At 41.1% G+C, this 20,430-nt stretch overlaps 2 long non-coding RNA genes across 4 annotated transcripts in view; one reads left to right on the top strand and one right to left on the bottom strand.

Moving 5' to 3' along the window:
* Positions 1 to 18,484, top strand: part of LOC311515274 — a 55,650-nt gene extending 37,166 nt beyond the window's left edge. For both annotated transcript variants that reach the window (XR_014710096.1, XR_014710097.1), the window contains exons 4-5: positions 15,913 to 16,037; positions 18,291 to 18,484. This is a non-coding gene — a long non-coding RNA (uncharacterized lncRNA). The remainder of the gene's footprint in view (positions 1 to 15,912; positions 16,038 to 18,290) is intronic.
* LOC311515272 overlaps positions 1 to 19,543 on the bottom strand; it is a 40,728-nt gene extending 21,185 nt beyond the window's left edge. Inside the window, exons 1-3 of one of the 2 annotated variants that reach the window (XR_014710094.1) lie at positions 19,433 to 19,543; positions 17,400 to 17,474; positions 1,298 to 1,500 (exon numbers count right to left, since the gene is read on the bottom strand). This is a non-coding gene — a long non-coding RNA (uncharacterized lncRNA). The remainder of the gene's footprint in view (positions 1 to 1,297; positions 1,501 to 17,399; positions 17,475 to 19,432) is intronic. The other variant, XR_014710095.1, reaches the window with a different exon arrangement.
* Between the last annotated feature and the right edge of the window lie 887 nt (positions 19,544 to 20,430).

Genomic DNA, 20,430 nt, shown 5'->3' with positions numbered 1-20,430 from the left:
CAACCCCCAAGGCTGTCAGCCAATACATTCAGTGGCTTTGTTCAGATCACTAAGGGGTTTTTTCTTCTTTAAGTGCCACAAATTCCATCAGCCAACCAAATTTAACAAGATTAAAAAAAGGAGCAAGGACTCCAGCTCTTGCAGTTTTTGGTGGCTGATGTGGAAAGATAGGTGTCGTTTTACTAACAATGGAAGAGCTTTGCTTTCCCATAGCCAAGTTCTTTAGTACTAAAAGGGAAGATCCTTAATAAGGGCCATATTCCACCGGGCTTTTATGTGGGTGCACAGTAGAAGTGGGGAGGGTGCAAGGAAATTTTCTGCTCTTGCAAGCCTCACAGCAAGATCAGGCAGGACATGTAGTGATCATCTTGTACCTGTTGACCTGGATGCACAAGGGGAGGTGGGCCAAAGTTCTGAATGACACAAGAGGTAGCAAAAAGCTGTAAGGTCTATTCTTTATTGGCTTAGCTTTCAGAGGCACTTACCCCTCACTGCTCGCACTGAAATTAATGAGGGCTGCAGGTGCTCAGACACATAAATGTCCACAGTTGAATCACTTTCCCTGTTTCCTCAAAAGTGCCTTCAGGTCAGCATTTTATTTTTCTAGTATATAGCAGGGAGTTTGGAGATTGCCCTGCTGCTCTGTAATTTGTGTCACGGGAGGACTGATGCTTTGCTGTGAGATTTTTGGATCAGAAGCACTGTGTAATGTGCTTTGGAAACAATTAATTAAGCCTCTTAACATCCCTATGAGGTAAGCAAGTGCCGCTGAATCCCCTTCATCCTTTTGATAAATTGAGGGATGTAGACAATAAGTGATTTGCTCAAGTTCACACAGAAAGTCTGTGGAAGAGGAAAAAACAGAATCCAGGTATCCAGACTCTGAATCGCCTGTTCTAAACACTGGACCTCACTACAGACAACACAGCCAGCTTAATCCTCAGGAGGTTAAAAAAGCAAGTTGCATATGAAAGGCCATGTGAGTGCTTTAATATTATACCATTGGAACAAAATATATGAAGGAACTGTGATATCATCATACTATAAAAGCCATTCATCTCTAGAGTCACTGTGGAGAGTGTCAACATCATGTCACAACACAAAGCATTGTTTTGTGCTGGTGGGTGTAACCAAATTGGAGATACTGAATCTAAGGATTGCCTTTTAAAATAAAGTGCTTCTGCATGGATCCAGAACATGTATTTAGCAGGCAATAGAGATCATGTGACATCACTAGACTACAAAATGTTCTTTAGATTTTAGTTTATGAATTGTGAAGAGAAGGAATTTGGGTTACCGGTGAATAGCAGAAGACTCTGCCAGGCTCCTTAGATGACTGGGGAGATTTCAGATGGAAGCTCAAAAAGACGGAAAGATCTTCTTCTTTCTGCAGTGCTAACTACTCCTGATGAGGATTAGAGGCAATTAGGCGAAGTTGTGCATGCTTCAAAATCAAAGTTTTCATCCTCTGGACTTCACAGCTGTTATGCATCCTGATGTCTGTAAAACATAAAAGTAAAGCAACAGAGATTTTTTTCTCGCCCGTTATTATTAGACACAGAAAGATTTTACCTATGACAAATTCAGCTATTTTGAATTTGTTAAACAATATCAAGAAGCAGCTGTATGCTTCTGGGAATATGCCCATTTTCAAAAGACTGATACTAAATGCATGTCCTTTTCAGTGTCTCTGATCGGGAGCCCACTTCCAGCATGGCGAGGAAGGATAAAATGGAATTATGCCAAATGTACCAACATAAAACCTCTGAATTCATAGCAGACAATTAAAATGAATGGGGAAAGGGACCATTTCCATCTTAAATGGCAGCAAAGGAAAAGCTTGAAGAAACAAAACCCACCACCTTGTACACCAAAGATCTTTCAATCACAAGTCAGTGCACAGCCTGCATAATATCTAGGGACGTGTGACCAAACAAAAATATGCCTTGTAAATGGTGTTTTGAAAAATTGATAAGTTCTTGGCTCCATTCCAAGTCTGTTTTTGACAGTCATTCATTTAGGATTAAAATGAAAGTTGTAACGCCTTCAGTCATAAAACACTTTCGACCTAAAATACACATTATTCGATACCAACATTTTAAATTACATTATTTACCAGGGATGGTTGTGTTTATAAGTCCATTACAGGTCTGAAGATTCTGCAGGAGGTTTTGATTCAATTTTCGTACATTTTAATTTTTGACATTGACATGTGAAGAGGTTGAGATTGAGAAGCATGAGTATATAGCCCTCCCTGCCTTCAAAATGCATAAAAGCATGAAAAGTAAGTCAATGTAAGAACAACAAAATCATTATCTGTGTGCGTGTTAATGAAGCCAAAATTATGGGATTTAGGAAGCCATAGGCTCATGGTAAATGTACTTTTTGTTGGTTATAGTGGCATTTAAACAAAAGTTTCAGAAAAAATTCACAGGTATTGGCTAAATTATTACACTATTTCTAGAAGAAATACTGCTAGAAGAATTACCAATTCAGGTCAAAAACTAGTGGGAGATGAACCAAACTGATTTCTGACATTTGGATCAAATAAATCATGAGAAGTACGGCTGCTTATCCAACCCCTGAAGTCTCTCTCCTCCTCTTTTCTTTCACAGTCTTTGTCTCTCAATCTTCCACCTCATTCATACATCCCTTTGCCCTCCCAGTACCTTTCTTTCTTTCTTTCTTTCTTTCTGAAACACGCACCAGAAATTCCATAACCCCCTTTTCTCTTGACCATTGTCAAGGTTCCTTCCCCACTCTGAACTCTAGGGTACACATGTGGGGACCTGCATGAAAGACCCCCTAAGCTTATTTTTACCAGCCTAGGTTAAAAACTTCCCCAAGGTACAAACTTTGCCTTGTCCTTGAACAGTATGCTGCCACCACCAAGCGGTTTAAACAAAGAACAGGGAAAGAGACCACTTGGAGATGTCTTTCCCCAAAATATCCCCTCAAGCCCTACACCCCCTTTCCTGGGGAAGGCTTGATAAAAATCCTCACCAATTTGTACAGGTGAACACAGACCCAAACCCTTGGATCTTAAGAACAATGAAAAATCAATTAGGTTCTTAAAAGAAGAATTTTAATTAAAGAAAAGGTAAAAGAATCACCTCTGTAAAATCAGAATGGTAAATACCTTACAGGGTAATCAGATTCAAAACACAGAGAATCCCTGTAGGCAAAACCTTAAGTTACAAAAAAACACAAAAGCAGGAATATACACATTCCATTTAACACAGCTTATTTTACCAGCCATTAAACAAAAGGAAATCTAACGCATTTCTAGCTAGATTACTTACTAACTAACAGAAGTTCTGAGACTGCATTCCTGATCTGTTCCCAGCAAAAGCATCACACAGACAGCCAGACCCTTTGTTTCCCCACCTCCAGGTTTGAAAGTATCTTGTCTCCTCATTGGTCATTTTGGTCAGGTGCCAGCGAGGTTATCTTAGCTTCTTAACCCTTTACAGGTGAAAGCGTTTTGCCTCTGGTCAGGAGGGATTTTATAGCACTGTATAGGGAAAGGTGGTTACCCTTCCCTTTATTTTTATGACAACCATAAATAGGTGTCACATATTGGGTCTTTGGAAGAGGGAAGTGGCACTGCATTCAGGAGAGTGGGGCCCCTCTAAGCTCTTGAACCTTGTCTATGCTGGTCGGAATTCTAGTTTAACATGCATTAGAGTTTCTACAGCCAGAGATGCTCAATTAACCCAGCCCCAGCCTTTGGAGATGCTCTAGAATCAAAGAAGGATCCAGGCAACAAAAATTCAGAGCCACCTCTGAATCTGAACATTCTCAAATGTTTAAGTTGCTTGGATCTGGAGTTTTGTTTCAGGCTGGAATTCTACCTGGAATTCACATGATTTGAGGATAGAACTGACAACAGATATCTATCATAATGATTCATTTGCAGCTGGTATTTCTTAATGTGGAAGAGTAGCGATTTCCTCCTACCAAACCAATTATCTGATTTGCAGGATAGATGGTTCAGCAGATAATAATGAGCTGTTGCGGAATTCTTTCATCTCTTCACATTTAGTCCATGTTGGTTGTAACTGAGGTCCTGTTTTCAAAATTGGGCACCAAAGAATCAGCACCTAAATCCATAAGACACTTTAAATGTTTCACACACTGAGGCTGATTTAAGCATCTGGATACTGGAGTTGGTCAAAAAGGTCTCACTGGAACAGTTTTCTGTCCAAAAATACAGTTTCATTCAAATTTAAATGTTTCATGGGAAGGTGTCAATTTAGACAAAATTTTAGACAGGAAAGTATCAAAATGAATCATTTCAACTTTTTCATTTTGTTCTGATAAGGTGAGATTTCATTTCTACTTTATCATTTTGTCTTAAATTATATTAAATATAATATTAAATTTATAGTTCAATCATTTGTGTATTGTATTTGATAATATATTTTGACATCAAAAACAAAACAATATAATGGTTTCAGAATTTCCATTCTGCATGAAATTTGACTTTTCATTCAGATTAAATACAAAAACAAATTTCACGTCATAATTTCCCACAGAATGGAAATTCTATTTTTTGACCAGCTGTACTAAATACCTACTTAGAAGTGTAATTGAGCAGATTTAATTTGATGCAAAAATACCTAACAGTACTTTTAGGTCTCATTTTGGGAAGAGCTCAGCATACATTAGCTCCATTGAGAATAAGGGGAGATGTTGGGTACTGATCTCTGGCCATCTCATTTGTGCTTAATCTGTCTCATTAGGAACAGAGTTTTGAATCTGGTACCTGTTTAGTGACTTACATAACATGAGGAGGTCTTCTCAGTCCAGTTCCTAATGGAAAGTTATCCCTACCATAGAAGCATAATCAAAATTAGTATTCTTGTTAGGTAATCTCATCATGGAACCCCAGGGATGAAAAAGACATGAAAATTGACCTATCCTCCTATTATCCTTAGGCCTTGTCTACACAGCTAGACTGACTAGCATGACTATAGTAGAATAAACTCACACAGTGCAGTAAATATTCTAGAATAAAATCATTTTTACTCCAGAATAAAAAGGATCCACATTGGAAACTATTCTAGAATAGCTACAGTGAAATAGCTTATTCTGCTATAGCTGTGCTGGTCAATTTCCCAGTGTACACGAGGCCTTACAGGTGTCCCTTCTAGCCAAGTGGAGGTAGAGCAGTGCACTGCCAATAGCAATGGTGTACCTAACCCTGCTGTCAGGCCAGCTCCTTGCGCCAGCATAAAATTCACTTAAACTAAAAAGAAAAAAAATGCTTGTCACCTTCCATACTTGTCTAATGCACTGTCATTGACTAGGCAAGTGCCTGCAATGAAGGACAGTATGGGGATGTTAAGACTATTCAGTGACCCAAGACCTCGTATTTGCTGTGGAAGATGTTCACAGGGTTAAAATTTGCTCCTGATCTGATGTAGCACAACTTAATCATCACCTCTCAGTAATTTGATTGATGAAACAGATTCCAAATGCCTTTGAAAAGATTATTTTAATGCACAAGATAAAAAATGAGCTTTTAAAGCAGATTTAAGTGGAGCTGGGCTTCAGGATAAATAAATATATTTCCTCACCATTTGCAAGAATTCACAGGAGTCTGGCCCATTTCCTTCAGAAGTCATCAGGGTGCAATAAACGGAAACCATACACAGTGTGTCATTGTGATTCTAATTCCATTAACAACTTTATTTCAACAGAATCTCTGGCCCTCCATATACGAGCTTTTAGATTCTGGGTTTTTCTGCCTGGCATTATTATTAAATATGTGCTTTTATAACAGTTCAGAATTATAGCATTCAAAGGGGGAAAAACTTCAGTGGAAGGAGTTGTAATCAGCAACATTCCAGAAAAAAGGGAGAAGGCAGGAGTATTTTAATAGCTTTTTCATATTGGTACTTGCTGTATCTTCAGAACAAACATATATGGAAATTTAATCAAGACTTTTTCAGACTTCCTGCTTCCTTTGCAACATTCTCTCCTTTTTAGGCCTGGGTACTGGAGAATACATTTAGCTCCCTGTTAATTTCCCATCTTAGATCACGCTATCCAAAGGGCATTTGAAGGACAATTGTGCCAGTTTAGCTCAGCCCAGCAGGACAAAATTGTATGGAGTAAGCAGCTCAGTGAAAAAACTGTGACAGGTATTGTTACACTTTTAATTATAGCCGGCATTTCTGAGTTTAGAGCTGGAGGCACCAACTGAAGGCAACTGTGCCATCTTGGTGAAAAGTAATGTTATTTATGACGTTACCATGAAAGGCTAATACCAATGGAAGTCTGTGTCTATAATTAAAAGTTGCTGTGTTTGATGCCAGCTTTTCCTTCTACCTATCTTAGTATCTGGCTACCTATCCCAGGCCCACCTAAAACTGATGTTAGAGCGTTGTTCCATTTGTGCAGACAGGACCAACCATGTTCACGCTCTGTTGTATTGTATAATAGTGTTGCCGACCTCTCTTAGAACTAGGGTTTGACCATGCTCGCTTACAATCAGATTTGAACTCACCTAGCCCTTTCTCCAAGTGCAACAATCATTTTCAACAGTGACTGGAGCCATGAGGCAACTGTCCCTGACAATGAGTGTCAAAAAGGGTACTGTTTCCTAGTGCAGTCATGGCCAAAGAGACAATAAACTAGTGTCAACTTTGATTTAATAATGGTTATGAATCATAAACTGAGTGCTAATATTTAAACAAAAGTGTTAGCTTCTTCCCTCTGTATATCAGCTTGGAATCTAGTTGACACACACTTCTGCAAATAATGTCACCAGCTATTCAGATATGACTGGATATAAATAGCTATGATGACTGGGTAGTTTAGACAGATTAGATAAACTTTCAGAAAAATCGCTACTTCACCTAGACTCAATCATTGTTGTTCTTCGTATTATAGCAGCGCCTACAGGCGTCAACCAAGATCAGGGCTTCATTGTACTAGGGGCTTTACCCATCATGTTAAGAGACAGTTTCTGCTCCAAAGAATTTACAATATAAATAAACAAGACAGACAGAGTGGAAAGACAGACGAACAGAAAAGAAGTACAACTATCACTATCAGTTTACTGGCGTGGAACTGAGGCACAAAGCAATTGAGTCACATAGGAAGCAGGGGTGCCAGAACGAGGGTGGGGAGAGAGGAAAGGGGCAAGGGGCCATGGCCCTCCCACTTTTGAAAGTGGACAGGCCTGACGCATCCGCTTTTCGCCACAGACCCAGCACCCTGCCCCTCCTCTTCAGCCCCCAAAGCCCCACCCCACCCGGCTAGGCTGGAAGCTGGAGCCTGGCCCAAGTAAGAGCTGCCCAGAGACCCCTGGAAGCTGTGGGGAGCCATGGACCCCCTATTTGGCCCCGGGTGGAGGAGCCTGAGAGCAGCCCCTGGCTCATATCCTCGCCTCCCGGGTGCCCCATCCCAGGGCAGGTGGAAGGTCTGCAGCTCCTCAATGTTGCCTGTGTGGCTCTTACCATTGCCCAGCTGCAGGTCTTTGGCCCCCAAGGCCCCACCCTCAGGCCAGGCCAGAAGCCAGAGCAGGGTCAGGGTAATAGACATATGGGCAACTGTGGGGAGCTGTGGACCCTCTATCTGCCCCTGGCAGGGAGTCGGGGGGCAGGGACAATGGCTAGGGGCTGCTCCTGGCCTCCCCTACCCTGGACAGGTGGAGGGTCCCAGGGTTCCCGGCCCAGCTCTGGCTTTTGGCTTGGCCGGGGGCAGGGCCTTGGAGGGGAAGAGGGCAGGCAGGGGCAGGGCCATGAAGGAGCAGGGCCTTATGGCCTCCCTACTTTTAGGAAGAATCCATCGCCCCATAGGAAGTCTGTGACAGAGCAGAGACTTGTACCCAGACCTGGAATCTCCTCTGCCTTAAGCACAAAAAACTCAGTCCTCTTAATAATGCCAATTAATTACATGTTTAATGCATTATACATTTTACTCCTGCTGAGAAGTGCTTATTATGTTGTGAACGTCCATATTTCTGGCCTAAATAATATGGAGTAGAACAATATGCCTTTAAAAATGTAGCCTAACCCTGAAAAATAGACCTTTAAAATTAACCCCAGTCCTAGTTTTTATTTATCCTCATTCACGGCTCAGTCCTACAAGATCCTGAGCATCCCTTGAGGGTTCAGAGCACCTCCCATGACCAGACCTTCCTTGCAGTGTGGGTGGCTGGGTTTGCAGAATTAAAGGATTCAGATCATCCCAAAGTCTCTGTTCTAGGCAGTGTGCATAAGGGTGAGAGGAAGACATGTTTTGTAATTCATATAATAAATTATGTTCAACCTAAAAAGCATATCTTGCTTAAGTGTTCATGCTGCCGAATGACATTAGTACAGGCACATTTTCAAAAAATAAATCTCTAGGTCACAAATCTAGCCAAGGATGGCATCAATGTTTTAATTTTATTTGCTGTTTTAAGCTGCAAAGACACTGACAGTTTGTCCATAACAGAAGCCAAAAGAATAGAAACTTTTTACACTATGTTCACAGGATGGGTGCAGCTACATTATCAGCATAAAAAGAAAAAGGCAAATTAGGCCATAGCAGGCAAACACATTTTTTAACATTATAATCACAATGAGCTAAATTGTCACAAGTGGCTGGGCAGTGAGGTTAGCCTGTGCACTTAATTAATTATGATGATAGATTCTGGGCACAAAGCACACAAGATATTTTTGAACAACTAGACACACGTTCAAGTTGAGAGCAACTTGGTACAAACACACTCATTAATTTACCAGGTTCACATGTGCATTTTTAGTGCCCTTTTCCAAAAGAAACAAACTGTGCAAACTCTCAGCACTTCTAAGCACAATCCATATTTGCTGCTCATACGGCATATATTCTACCCCAGTGGTTTTCAACATTTTTCATTTGCGGACCCCTAAAAAATTTCAAATGGAGGCGTGGACCCCTTTGGAAATCTTAGACATAGTCTGTGGACTCCCAGGAGTCCATGGACCACAGATTGAAAACCACTGTTCTATGGTAATGACAACCTTTCGCGGACCCCCTAGACATAGTCTATGGCCCATAGGCCCACTGTTCTACCCAGTTGGTCATATGTGTCCAATGTCAAAAAATGACATATCTCGGAGAATGTCAACACACACAAGGAATTAATTGCCACCTAGAGAACTCTGCTATTGCCATTATGCGCACACCACTGCCACTTGGTACATCAGGGCAGCAGTAAGACAGAACTCAGATCTTTATCCTGCAAAATCATAGGACCCTCTCACTGGAGCTAGAGAATAATGCTGGGTTGCTCTCTGCAGCATATTCTCCATTGTTTTTGTTCAACAATAACCCCCAGGATTAAAGTGAACCACCAAGGAAATGAAAGGGATGCAACAGTCACTAGGGCAAGCAGAAAAAAAGAAGAAAGGAAGCCACCAGGGAAAGGATTCGAACAAATGGGGTCAGAGTAAAGTTATACCACTGTCTCACTGCGAGTACTGTGCTGGAGGGCACGCTGCTACCTCTTGGATGAGATGCAAGAATAACGTTTTGGTTATACAATGCATCTTTTTCAGGGGCCTGGCCAAATTCTACCGCAGGTAATTATGTTTTGCTTACTTAAAATTTCCCCAGGAATTTCAACTGAAGAATTTCCTGATTTAGAAACTATTTAGTACTGAGGACACAAAATGGCATCCCAAGAGGTGACTACACAAAAATTAAGATATACATTTATTTGTTCAGGAAAAATGCAAAGCTACTTATATACACACAGCATGGTCTGATCTGGAAAGATGGAAATGAACAGTCCATTATGGGGCAAGAAGTCTAGAGTACATTGATAGAGGACTTCAGTATTCACAAGTTCACCCAACTTCGACAGGTTTAATATCCTGTCATTTTGTAATAGTTTCCGGAAGAGACAAGCTTATCATGGCTCACCTGGTAGAGTTGCTGCCTAAGGATAAAGAGTTCCTGGCTCATGTGCTTACTTTGTTAATATGCATGGGGAAGACAGACAAAAAGAGAGAGCCCTTTCACGTTCAGTCACCAATGGACATGTCTGCTCTAGTGTCTGGCTAACAACTGGCAGACACAGTAGCATATGATTCAGAATTGTAACTAATCTCCTGATTATTCAGCCAATGTCTCATTTAAAATGCTAAAAGTGGATCATTATCCAAAGTAAGCAGCCTGCTGCCATTAAATATTTCCTTATGCAAACTAAAGAATTCGTACTACAGAAGGAATTCAAAAGGGCGTCATAATAATCAATTTAAAAGTCAGCAAATTTTTATTTAAAAAAGCACAAGGCTAGCTGCTGTTTATGATCAATATTCAACATGTTTGGGCCTCTCCTGCATTTCTGGGCTTGTTCCAGGAAATAAACTATTTGAGACCTTTCAGTCTCTATTCTAGTCCAAAGTATTGCATTACATGAGCAAACAAATGAAACACAGCAATTAAAGTGGGGAAGAGGTGTTTGTGATTCTTGGTATCCTGAAATGGAATTAAGTTAGCAGTGGCACTCATGTATCCAACATATTATCATCGCTGGATATTTACTTAGCAACATTGTGGGGCCTCAGATCCCTTAAATTTAATTTCTGTGGCTGTTTTAAAATATTGAATCAGTAGTGTACACACCAGTGTTGTTTGAAATGTGTCTAGTTAGCTGGATTGAATGATCAAAACAAGCTGGCACTTATTTTTATGATGAAGGGTAGTGATCTGTTCAGTTATATATGCATGTGCTAGACAGATTTTTCCTTTTCAACATTCTGATAACCCACTGCTGCAGCAAAGACAGCACTTCTTGCCCTGCCACTGACTGAAGGAAGAGCCTAGAATATATTAAAGATAACAGTTTTGGTTATGCAAAAATGTCTGCATGATCCGTATTCTGATGGACCAATGAGATTACCAGGTCATGGAGACATCTACCATTCATTAGGTCCACAAACTGGAAAGTAGATACCTCAGATCAAAAGGATGTTCTAGAGTGAGACAATACATCTATAATGTTATAAGGAAGTGTTTTTAAAATGCAGAAAGAATGAAAGCTGGTCAAACTGCCCAGTTATGTTTGCTATTTTACTACAGTAATAATCAGATTCCTTATTTTGAATGTCAATCCACCATAAAAGTTGCTCCATGACTTTTGCATATTAGGTATCTAAATAACTGTAGCTGAACCAAATGCAATCTTCCACTCTTGCTTTCAATATATTCTTTTTAAAGTAACTAATCAGTATCCCTTCATCTGATAGTAATTGATGTTTTTCCATGGTGTAAGATGATACATACTGTTTGTGAAATGAAAGATTCTGGTACAAGCTGTATTCAGCTTTCAGATCCTTAACGTATGATAAAGGAAGATTGCTTACCAGCAACTCTTTGAGAGTGTCACCTCTGCATGTTTTTCTTGAGGCAAATAAGACATAATGGGCCAGACTCTGGTCTATTTCTCCACACTGAAGTCAATGGAGCTACTCCAGATTTACACCCACATAACTGAGATCAGAATTTGGCCCATTATATTCAAAGCAGAAAACCTGCTTAAAAGAATTATAAGAGAATTGCTTTTCTCCATGCAAATACAGACCTCTGGGGTGAAACTGATCACTAGGAATTCTTTGAAAAGGAGAAGTATGGCTGGGCAAATTAGTTTGGCATGATATAAGAACTGACCTTCAGAAGTAATTTAAGGGTAAGCATAATCCAATTACCCAAAATGGAATTTTGCCAGGACACTCAAATTAACACTAGAACTAGTCGAGAATTTGTTTGACAAAAAACATTTTCCTGTTGGAATGTGCTGATTTGTCAAAACCGAACCTTTCTGTGGAAATATATCAGTTTCGACAAAACTTTCATTGGGAAGGTTTCTCCTCAAGTCCAGGATGGAATCTGTGGTGAAAATGAGAAAGACCAATTCCCCAGACTATTCAATTGTCCAGTAGTTAGGGTACTCACATGGGATACCCAGGTCCAAATCCCTGCTCCAACTCAGGTTATTCGCTATTCCGGGATGGGTACGGTTCCTCTCTCTGAAAAAATCTGAAAGGTCTTGGTTTTGTTCCACATCAAAAGGAAACCAAATACTGAAACTGACATTTTTTTGTGAAAATGAAATTCCACTGTTGACCAGCTTTTGTTAATGCCCAGAATCTTCTGAAAAATTAAGTGGGCTCTCCAACAACCACATACAGTTCACATGTTGCTTTCGGGCCTGATGTAGACTTAAAAGTTTTCCTGGCACAGCTATGTCAGTTAGGAGTGTGACCAAAAAAGAAAGGAATTGCATCACTAACTGGCATAGCTGTGCCAGCAAATGCCCTAGTGCATACAAACAGTTATATTCCTTTTGTTGGCATAGTTTATTTTGCCTAGGGAACAAGTATAAGGTTCCTAACAGCATGTGGGGCATAGGTTTAGTACTGATTTAGTGAGAAAAACCAAGGCCCTATGTACACTGGGGCAATCTAAACCTGAACGATAAATGTCCATGGATTCTGCAACACTATAGTGGGACAAACTTGAAATTATGAGACAGCATCATCTACATTGAAATATTGAGGTTTTTAATTAATTAGATTGTAAACTCTTTCGGCAAGGGCCATCTTTATATTATGTCCATGCAGTGCCTAGCACAATGGTGTCCTGGTCCAGGAGTAGGGCTACGAATTCAGGGATGGCAGAAAGCTTCCTAACAGTGGGGGGGGCCACCAGCACCTGAAGTGTGGCTCCACCCCCTGTGCCGCCCCTTCCCCCCAAGACCCTGCCCCCTGCTTGCTCTTATTCCCCCTGCCCCCCTCGCTCACCCTTACGGCCGATAAAAAGTGGGAGGGCATAGCCTTTTAAAAGTGGGGGGAACATGGCCCCCTGCCCCCCATTCCAGTGCTCCTGTACTAAGTACAACCATAGTACAAATAAACAACAATGCTACAATCAGTAGACAAGCCCATGTGTTCTTTATTTCATGTAATTAGGACTGGGATAAAAACATACGCTGAAAGTTTCTGCTAAAATTATCATCACTGAAATAGCTAAGAGGGTTGATATTTGAGGACTAGATTTTCAGAAAAGCTCACTACCCAAGAGCTCCCATTTAAGTACTGAAATATATTGGCCAGATTTTCAAGACCTCGCTCCCATAAGGTGCTAGGCATTCTGACCCTGATCCAGCAATACATATAATAGTCCCATTAAAGTCTGTAATGCTACTCATATGTTTAAAATTACTCTCTTGCTCAAAGGCTTTGCTAGGTCAGGGCCAGGGTGTTCACCACATTATAGGACTGAGACCAAAACAAGCTGTTGTGGGGATGAACTCTTGAAAATCTGCCCTAGCAACTGCTCAGGAGCCTCCAAGCTTGTCTAGATCAGGGAAAATTGCACTAGTGTGACAGGTAAATTCTACCAGCTCAAGCCCCTGTTGCACCAGTGCAGTGTGCTTACATTGGCAGTTTGCACTGCTGTAACTGTATTAATGAAGTTACAACAGGGCCAGTTTCCTTAATCTAGACAATCCCTCCATGAAGTTTGCATACACACATTAATTATTACCATTCCCTCCCCTTGCTTCTTTGGCCTGAGCAGTTAGCCAATATTTGGGGCCTTGCCGGGTTCTTTCCACTATAAGACTAAATTAACTATACAAGTCAAGTATTTCTTTGGTGCTATCCCATTTACTTACAAAGAATGCACACAAAGTCCTGTTTCCCTGAACACAGTAGAAACAAACAGAAGTCCAAGTCTGCCTTTCCAGAGAGTACTGTGCTTATAAGAAGCTCTTACTCTCAGCTTCTTCCTGGGACCACACTCACCACTGCTTCTCTTGCTTTCTACTTGCTTCCACCCCCCCAAACCCCCCATCTGTCTCTCTCTTGCTGTCTTACACACACACCCTTTTTTCCTGTGTTTACAGTCAACCCCAAGAAAATCCCTCAGCCTTCATGGCTTGGTTTCTGATTTGCTTTATCATGCAACTCACCCAAAGTGCCTACATTTATTCATTCTGTTTGAAGGAAGAAAGAGCTAAACTGAAGAGAGTACAGAATAAGGAAGTTAGGAGGCTGTATGTAAGTGCCACACCATTCCATTTAAAGAGAAGCTGAGGGCAGATTGGATTCAACGAATTATTTGCATTGACCTATATAGTCCACTAATTTTTTCTGTTTGTGAGTTATCCGTGAACACAGTTTGATACACTGTCTGCTATTGGAAATTATTCCACGAATGGTCCCTGCAAATATACTTCGGCCCACAGGTTGCCTTAGAAATTAGTCATCAGAATGTTTCTTGGAGTACTCACTCTCTGTAATTTGCTGGGTTCGCTGTGTGCTTTGCCACCTACATTACATGGTGATGTTTTAGTTCCCTGATTTCCAGGTGAAGAGTTCTGGGTGAAATCCTGACCCTATTGAAGTCAATGGGAGTTTCTCCATGGACTGCAATAAAGTCAGGATTTGACCCTGGTGCACATTCACATGCAAATACAGAATCACATAAGTACTGGCATCACTTTCTCTTTCCTGAAACATTTTTACAAACCTTCATTCAGAGGAATGTTTGCAGAAACTGGAAAAAGGTGACTCATATACCAAGTAAACAAATATATGGTTCTTATTCAAACAACTGTCACAGTTACCATGCTGAAGATCGGTAAAGGGTACCTGCCAAGGGGGAAAAAATCAGATTGTGCCCTTTATTGCTTATATATATGCTTAATAAAGATGACCTAAAAATATTTTTGTAAAATAAAACTAAAAAATGTTTTCTTATTTATTTTTGACATGAGAAATTCAAGTCTTGTCAATCCTAAAAAGCCACTATAGCAGGGTGTCAAACTAATTTGATGCTAAGGACTGAATTCAATGTTAATTTAGGTTTTTGTAGGCCAGAGGAAAAAAATTAGGACTCAATACTCCCCTCAATCCACAGCAATTGCCTGCTGATGTCATTGGGAGGTTTCCAGACAGATCAAGGGGAGAATAATATGGCAATTAAACTTTTAGGTATTATTTACTCAGTACCTTTTTGTCAGATTCAGCAGCACTCTGAGAAAAATATGTTCCCCTTTATCGCCACCACTGCTTCTGCTGTTTACTTCTTTTCCTTCATAGTTTTGCAGAGTTTAAGGCCAGAAAGGACCATTAGAGCCTCTTGTCTGACCTCCTGTAGATCACAGGCTATTCATTTCCACCCAATTCCCCTACACTGAGCCCCACAACTTCAGTTAAATCAAAGCATTTTAGTCCTCCCTGCCTCCTATTTCCATTTCCCTGCCTCTTTCTTGTCTGTTTCCTGGGTTCTTTCCTCTTCACTTCCTTCCCTGCAGCAACTCCCACCTCCCTGTGGGCTTCACTCGCACCTGTTCCCCGATTCTAGCCATTAAAATGATCAGCATTCAACTAGCTAGTTGATAGTGAAATATCATTGGATCTTAGAGTGGACACTACAAGGAAATCAACAGGGGAGTTGATTTGCCTGAGTCATTGTCTCAGGCTCTCTGAAGACTCAGGCGAACATTAGATTAGAACATCGGTTTTATGAACGCCAATCTTACCAACAAAAAAAAAACATTTATACAAACCATTTCCCCCCACACACATACAAAAATATCCACAAGACTAATGTAGACGAAGAACAAGTCAACATCCCTTCATGTTCTGATGCCTTCAGTGCACCAGCAATGGCTTTGTAGTGGTTTGAAAGACAAGAGGAAAGTGATGCAGTGCACCATACTGCAACTTATGCACTGGGCCTACTGTCATTTTGAGATGTTCAGTTTTATGAACTCCTCAATCCCCATTAATTAATGCTATAGGGGTTCTACTGCACTCAATTCACATTTGGAAGCTTTTTTCTTCAGCACAACAAGAACTAGCAATGTACCTTTTAAAAAAATAAAGATGAAATTCTGAACAATCTGAATATGTCCTTCAGGTCACATACATACATCAAGCTGACCATAAGGTGAACAGCTCTGCTCTTTGGTGATGGAACACTTGGTGCAACTGTGGCATCAGGAGGGTAAAAACTGAGCAATTGAGCGGAGAAGGAATTTATAGGTATGCTATTTAAAACTCTTTGGGTCAAGGTTGTGCTACAGCCTCTTTGCACCAGCTTGGGGTGGTGGGCAGAGATTAACACTGGAACGGATAGCCACTGCAGATGTCCCAGAGCTAACTCTGCCAGCTCTGTGCCAGCTCTGCAGCAGCCATGGGCACAGGGAGTCATGGAAGGTGGAGCAGGCAGCCGGGGCACACTAAAGGAGGGAGGGGCATAGGAGGATGGGAGGAGGTGTAGCTGCAACAAACCTGCAACCCGGTGATTCTGTGACTCTGGCAAGCCCTACAGCGACATATTTTGGGGCCTCCCTCAAGGATTACATAATTAAATCTTGTTACCTAGTTGAAGTTTATTGACAGGTAAGAACTAGGGGGCATAAAAAGAAAGACCATTTATAAGAAGAACGTAAGGACGTGCTATTTTACCAAGTGGTAAACCAGTGAACTCAACTTCCAGTTGAAGTGGGGAAATCAAGTGCTATTAATATATTTAAGCAACAATTGGATAGCTACATGGGAGTAAGGGCTCATCTACCCTTACAGCGCTGCAGCGCAGCTCCACTGGTGAACTGCAGTCCTTGGTGAAGAAGCTCTCCCATTGGCGTAGGTACTCCACTTCCCTGAGAAGCGATAGCTACGTTGACTGGAGAAGACCTCCTGTCAACATAGTGCTCTCTACGCCCGGGCTTAGGTCAATACAACAGTGTAAGCGACATCGTTATACTGACATATGTTTGTAGTGTAGACCAGTGCTTAGTAAGATCAAGGAGTATTAGTTTTGTGCTTGTAGGAACCCATCCACCTTTCAGGAAGTCCAAAGAAAATTTTTTGCTGGTCGTGGTTTTCTTCCCCCAGACTAGCTATATATTTTGCTTTCTGGTTTTACAGGCGAGCTTTCTAGTCCATCTCTCGCACAAATTGTTTTAGAAGTTTACATAATATAGGTGAAAGATTGTCAAACATTCCCAGACAAGAAAAGCACCTGGACTCTCCCTGGGTCTACAGTACATTAGGCCAAATGGTGCTGTCCTTATTAGAGATGTGTTCCATTGAAGCTAATGAGAAATTTGTTCAAGAAAGCACAGCAGAATATGGCCTTATGTAATTATAGCTCTAAACCTGCAATCAAATCCATACAAAGAAAAGGAGTACTTGTGGCACCTTAGAGACTAACAAATTTATTTGAGCATAAGCTTTCGTGAGCTACAGCTCACTTCATCAGTGACTCCTTATGTCTGCACAGACTTGAAGTAAAGGGGAGCTCTGGACAGGTGCAGGGGTCTGCATTCATGGATCCATTCCTAGCACTGAGGCCTTTGTAAGCATTAGCTAGTTTATTTCTCTGAAAATGCAGGATAGTACCTTACAGTGTATTTTCTAATGCTTCCTCCAGTCAACTTAGAAAGGCCTCAAATGATGGAACTTCCAGCTCTTCTCCTGGAAGATAATCCAGTGTGACAATGAAAATTATGATTTTCTCTAGCCTTGGGAAAGTAAACTTGTTGAATTACTCATATATAGACATATCTAGCACTTATTATGGATCGGGAAAGTAAACAGAACCAAAGGGGAAAAAAAGCTATTTTATTCTTAAAACTGGTTGTATTTTTGTTGTTTTCAGTTTTTTATACCATAAACTTTATGTATAATTTATTAATACTGGCTGAAATGTATCTTTGGCTATTTGGAGAGGGGAGAACGGGAGGTGATGTGATTAATTACAATTAATAAAATATTTGTTAAAAATAGAAAAGTTGTGGGGTTTTTTAATGCTGAGGCCAGTATGTGATAGTTTACCCCACTGCAGCATGATTTCATTATTCCTACACTATCTCTAATAGACAAGTGTTTTGTCTAGTCTTCAATATTTCCAGGGATATTGGTTACAAAACTTTCGCACGCAGCTTGTTCTATTGCCTAACTGCTCTGATTAGGGGTGGGTGAAGTCTGTGGAATTAGATGCTCTATGCTAGTGTCTCAACCAGTTTTGGGGAGGTTCACAAAACTAGTCTGAATTTGTGATCCAGTTTGTTTGTTTTTTTAACTTAAACCAATTGCACCTCTGTATTCTTCACCCAGTGGCTAGAAGCTTCTGCTATGTGTTAGGGATAGAAGAACCCCCCAAAAGCCAGACTGCTGTAACTTGGTGCCCATTATATAGTATACATGCTATATTTTTGCTGTGAAAATTCTCCCCCTCTTCCTCAGCCTCTGTGTTTTTAATCTGCCACTCTGCTTCTCTTTTGTTCCCAGAGCCTCTCCAATACAAAATGCAAACAAAGACTGAACCTTCAGATCTACAATGTGTTCAGAAATTAGGCAAGACAAGTTTGCCTATCCTTACTTCTCAACAATGGAGTTAAAGGCTTGCTGATTCAGGCCTTGAATAACTTTTTTCCTTATGAAGCTTAAGACCAACTTCCCTTGTTCTACCCTAGCTGAACAATAAAAATAATTGATCACTGTAATTCATATATATTCCTTTGCATATCTGAAGAATTTAGCATCCAGTGACTGTACATATCCAGTGACTGACTGAGCCTCATATTAGTTCAAAATATATAATTTTTGTGAGATATGTTTCACATTACATTTGGCATAAACATTCGTCATACTAGAAAAGGATAGTGCTATCAATTATGTATTTTGTACTGAGAACAGTTAGCCAATTAAACAGCAAGATGCATCAGAGGGTGTGGTTTAAGCAAATACCACGTTTGGGGCAGCATGAGGCAAAAGAAACCACTGCCCCCTAGAAACACCCTGGCTGCTGTTATGAAATTTATTTCAGTTTTACCCATAAGTTATTTCAGTCATTTACTTTGATTGCTGGAAATTGTCAATTAGCGTTATAATGTTTTAACGCCAAGGTTCACAAAGAAGAACTTTACCACTTTGGAATATTAAACAACCTGACCCAGGCTCAGCTGCTTTCTGTAACTTATAGAATATGACAGTGGATAAATGTTTTAGAATGTTTTGTTGGCAAGCGTCAGTCAGCATTGTTAACAAGGCGCAGTGGGTAAAGTTCCACACAAAGAATATTTCTGTTCCTATGAGCCAACATTATTTCTCCTTAAAAATATATGGAAATACCTTCAAATACCTGACTACACAGTCTCCAAAGAAGGCTTTTTACCTTTGCAATTAACACCACCCTTCGCTAGTTGTTAGAGAAATCTTTCTTCTTCTACATTTTCTAATGGCACAAGCTGTCAATGTGCAATTTAATGCTCTGATCAGCTCTGGTCACATATCGTGTTTTAACAAGAACGATTCAAGGACATTTCTCACAAATTAATACAAAATATATCCTAAATGCTTAAATCTGCTTCAAGGTTTAATGTCAAACACTTGGAGATGTAATTATTCAATCTACAACAACAAAAAATTACCTTTGAATTAATTCCATGCTCCAGTGCAGTGAAAGTCAAACAAACAAGTTACAGTTCAAGGCATTGTTTTTTGAGTGTTTTGGTTTTTTCCCCCATCTGATTGAATGCTTAACCAAGGCGCTCACTTTCTCAGTTCAAATGTAGCACAGAGTTCACCTACTGACAACTCACGTTAATATTTAACTTGGACTGGTAGAATGGAGAATTCCCTGCACGTTGGAGGAATCAATGCACAGTGACTGGAAGAGCTAGCCCTGACAATACATTCACTTAGAGTAAGGCCAGAATTTTTCAGCGTATCGGTCTTTCTATTAAAATGAAGGCTGCTGGTTTTCCAGTTTAAACTAAACATTGCCCTGACAGTCAGTTAGAAGTCAAGCTTGGCTAATAAATGCTTATTCTTGGCACAATTTTTATCACACACTCCAAGCATGTGTGTCTACACTGTGATCTGAGATGGAGAGGTTTGTTTAGACACACCTGTGCTAGCATGGCTAAAAATAGCAGTGTAGATGCAGAGGTGGCACAGGCTTCAGCAACACAATGAGGCGCGCTGGGTCTCTAGCGTGTTTGTACAGCCTCTGCCGAGGTACAAAAGTGGGAGGACCGGGGGCCACGGCCCCCGAGGCCCCGCCCTCAGCCAAGCCGGAAGCCGGAGTGGGGTTGGGGGGCCAAAAGCAGCCCCCTACCCACCCACCCAGGGCAGTGGAGGGATCCAGGCTCCCCACAGCTGACAGTGCAGTTCTCTGGCTCAGGCTGGGGGTGGGGCCCTTGGAGCAACAGCCCGGCCATGATAAGAGCCATGCAGGCAACTGTAGGGAGCCACGGTGGACCCTCCACCTGCCTTCGGCGGGGGCCAAGCAGTCCCCGGCCCATGTCTCTGCCCCCTGGATCTCTCTCCCAGGGCAGGAGGAGGGTTTGTGCCACAGTTCCTCACAGCTGCCCATGCAGCTCTTACCTTGGCCGGGCTGTGGCTCCGAGGTGCCCCTCCCTCTCTA

Source organism: Lepidochelys olivacea (assembly GCF_965140295.1).
Source record: "Lepidochelys olivacea isolate rLepOli2 genome assembly, chromosome: 2".
Classification (NCBI taxonomy): domain Eukaryota; kingdom Metazoa; phylum Chordata; order Testudines; family Cheloniidae; genus Lepidochelys; species Lepidochelys olivacea.
Note: the sequence above shows the minus strand (reverse complement) of the source record. Positions and strands in the feature narration are given on the sequence as shown.